Source organism: Lacerta agilis, chromosome 5 (genome assembly GCF_009819535.1).
Source record: "Lacerta agilis isolate rLacAgi1 chromosome 5, rLacAgi1.pri, whole genome shotgun sequence".
In the NCBI taxonomy this organism is placed as follows: domain Eukaryota; kingdom Metazoa; phylum Chordata; class Lepidosauria; order Squamata; family Lacertidae; genus Lacerta; species Lacerta agilis.
Genome location: NC_046316.1, coordinates 32,721,557 through 32,725,583, shown reverse-complemented (window position 1 = coordinate 32,725,583; position 4,027 = coordinate 32,721,557).

Genomic DNA, 4,027 nt, shown 5'->3' with positions numbered 1-4,027 from the left:
CTGAAATAATTCTCTGCACCTCCCCATTATTCCCTTGTTCACAAATCCCACCCCCAAGGGCATGTATGAATGGGGTGAACCTGTGACCTGGATTCAAGTGCTAAGCATTTTGCATCAAAGGAATGCCCAATTAATGCAATCAGTGACCGTTATTGGGTATCCTGGTGGACAGAAAAGAAGCAATACACCCAAATTTCTGCTGTAAATCGCTCCTTCAAAGATGTGGTGCTGCGAAGTAGTTTCCTTTTTCTGACACCATTATTCCATAGACCTACTTAATAACACATAACAATAAAAAAAACTTATATACTTCCATACAGGGGACAGGAGATAGGTGAATGGAATTATATAATAAAAAAATGACATGATATGCAATTGCACTGTACAGGGTACCTAAATCTTTGTTCCGTTTTGGCATCCACCATCCTCAACTCAAAATGCTGTACAGCAAGGCATATTTATTTTCAGGTACTACAGAGATTAAAATAAACTCAATCCAGAGGATCCTCCCCTTTTCTTTGATGCTGCTTTGTCAGCAAACTGGCAATGAATGACAGCTATGGCCTATTGGAGGGAGAAACAGAAATAAACAACCAACAATAAAACAGCATGTAATGAGAAAACAAGGTAACATTAAACCAGTAAAATTCCAATTAAAACCAGTATAGGATGAAACCAGCAAGTTTAATGCAATCAACCTTTTATTAGTGGAAATCTATCAGCCTGCTTGAAAGACATAACACCTTTCCCCTAGCTGGTGGGAGAGCCCAAGAGCCTGACACAGCTCCAGCCAGGGAGGGGCATCAGTGGCCCAAGAGAAGAGTCCCCTCCCGCAAGCTGTGGAGTCAGGCTTTTAACCTGGCGGTGGGGCAATGGCGCCTCCCAGGCCGCCCAGTAAAAAGCCTCGCTCTGCGGCTTGCTCACGGTTTGCCGGCAGTGCCAGGATCCTCTGCTCGCGGCTGCAGCCACATGTACAGGATCCTTCGTTTGTGGCTGCAGCTGCGAGCAGAGGATCCTGGCACCGTCCATATGGCGCTGGAGTGGCGCTGCCGGCAACCTGCTACATAGCGACACTGCACATGCGCGCCACGTAATGACGTCCTGCCCCCGGGTGCACGTCATGTTTGCCGCTCCAGGTGCCCGAGCAGATTCCTACTCCTCTGAATGGATGGTGTTCTAAATAATAAATTATTATTATTATTATTATTTATAGCAGTGGTGGAAGTGGATCTGATCAGCAGGCTGGAATCTTATCTCCTCCAATTTTCAATCACCTGATGTCACAATGATGTGAGGTGATCCTTTTTTCTTTTTCTGCACATCTGCACATCTTAGGGCATTAACTATATTTGAGTAGTGGTCTCAAGACTGAAATGGTGTGAATAGTTGTGTTTTGTTTTTTACTAACTTGTGGGAAGTCACTTTTTGTAACTGCAGAACTCTACATATTTGCATCTTGTACTCTGTTCAAATGATTGTACCAGGTTTTTTATTTTTTTAACTTGCATTGATGAACTGAAGTGCATTTTCCCAACTGCTGCACAGAGATGAAATTCACAGCTGAAAATGGGGAACATACAAGTGAGAATGCTTCATAATCCATTAATAAAATAGCATTTAAAACCGGTTTAGTATGTGGTTTGATTTTTAAATCATTCTAACTACGTACCTTATGAAACGCTTTCCTTAAATCTATGCACACTTTTAAATCTCCATTGCAATTCATCTTCTGACCTAGTGAGTAAATCACACCATGCCAAAGGCTTCCTGGTAAGAATAGCTAATTACAAAGCATCCCTTATAAGGGCCACTGCTCTATCTTGTGACAGCTGATAGCATCAACTTGCTTGATATGATAGCTTGCTCCAGAAAGGTATGTGGAGTTAAGCAGAAACTGGCAACATTGTTAGATTCATTGTTAGATTCAAAAGGCAATAGGAACTCCCCATTCTAGGATCTTTCTAACTACAGGTTTTGCACATTACATTGTCTCTCAAGACAGATGGATGCTCACAACCCTTCTCCCAACATGCTGAGCTGGCAATTTCTCTGCCAGTTTCCCACAATACAAGGATGTTGACTTTTCAGGTCTAAATTTTCTGCTGATGAGGGACCTGCTCATAAGGAGTCATTAGGTAGCCTAAGCCCTCTGGAATGGAGAAAACAAACAAACACCCCACTAGGCTCCCACTTTCACTTAGAATGAACCATCTTCCTTAATTGCAAACTTCTCTGCTTTGCAAATACACACTGGTACATAAGTTAACTTCCATGCATACAAACATCACATTTTATGCACATCAAACCTTTAACTTGAGCACTTTAAAAGAAAATGTATATCTCAGATTTCAAAGGCCAGGGCAAAAAGACATGTCTTCACCATATGATGGAAACCATACAATTAAGATGGCAGATGCACTTTTGTGAGGAATAGAAGCTGCCAGGGAGGTTTCCTCTCCTAGGCACTCACCACTCCGAACCTCTGCTACCAAGCAGGCCTCATCTGCTGAGATTAACATTTGCAAGGATCTGTAGGGGAGGACGTGGTATTTCAGATATTCTGGGGCCTAATTCATTTTGTGCTTTAAACACTAATGTGGGCACCTTGAATTGGGCCCAGATGCCTGTAGCCATGTATTTTAAAACAGGTTGTATACGCAGTCTTAGCCAATATCCTGACTGCTTCATTTCGTAAAGTTGAAGCTTCTGAATCATCTTCAAGGGCAGCCTATGTAACACAGATTGAAATAATCCAGGAGAAACCCTAAACAACAAGTCTATTCCTTTCAGGAGACTGCAACTCCATCTTGAACAGTCCATCTTCACACTTCCCAGATTGGAGAACTTGAAACACATAGCACTTATGTTCTTTCAGAATTCAGTTTTTTAAAAAATTGATCCACATCCTGCCTGTCACTGTCTCCAAGCACTGGCCTAACACCTCAACGGGTTCTTGGATCATAATGCCATTATGATATTGGGAGCTTTATCTACAGCCCCTTTCCTAATGATCTCCAGCATGAAATCCACCCCCCCCTCCAGAGCAGCCACAATATATAAAATTTTGATTTTATTTGCCTCAGGGTGTATCAGTTTACACTTGCTTGGATTGAACTACATTTGTTATTTACTGCTGGTATGGAGAGATACTTTTGGATCCACTTATTCCTGCTCTCTACTTCCTGTTTCTTAGCAGTTTCCAATCCACAGGAGGATCTCTTCTCCTACTCCGTGACTGCTCAGCTTACTTGGGAGACTTTGGTGTGGTTTTTCTGTTTGTTTTTTTACTCATCAGGTCAGAAGATGAATTGCAATGGCAATTGAAAAGAGAGCATAGCTCCAAGGAAAGAGTTTTGTAAGATTCGTACAACTGTTGAGTTGGAAGGGACCATGGAGTTCAACTGGTCAAACCACCTGCAGTGCAGGGATCTTTTTGCCCAATATAGGGCTCAAAGGCATGGTCCTGAGATTAAGAGTCCCATGATCTAATCACTGAGCTAAGCAGTTAGAATGATTAAAAAACAACACCCCAGGGTAAAATAGTTTTAAAAGGCTTTTTTATTCATAGATTTTGAAGCATTCTCACTTGTATGTTCCCCATTTCCAGCTGTGAATTTCATCTCAGTGCAGTATTGGGGGGGGGAAGAGAGAATAAGAACATGAGCACAATATCATTGATAGCATTTGGTGGGAATCAGTCTGTCTATACACATTACCTTAGTTCATCAATGCGAGAAAGAAAGAAAACCCCCAGATATGCCTTTAAAGAACAGAGTACAAGATGCAAATACCATATATACTTGAGTATAAGCCTAGTTTTTCAGCACATTTTTTGTGCTGAAAAAGCTGCCCTCGGCTTATACTCAAGTGAGGCGGGTGGTGGGGGTGGCGAGAAAGAAGCCCTTTCTCTCCACTCGTGCCGCCACCCACTCTCCCCAGTCAACCATTCCTTAAGAAGTGTACAAGAACACCGGTTCTTTACACTCCCCAGGCAGCTTGTTCCATTCCTGAACTGCTCGCATAAATG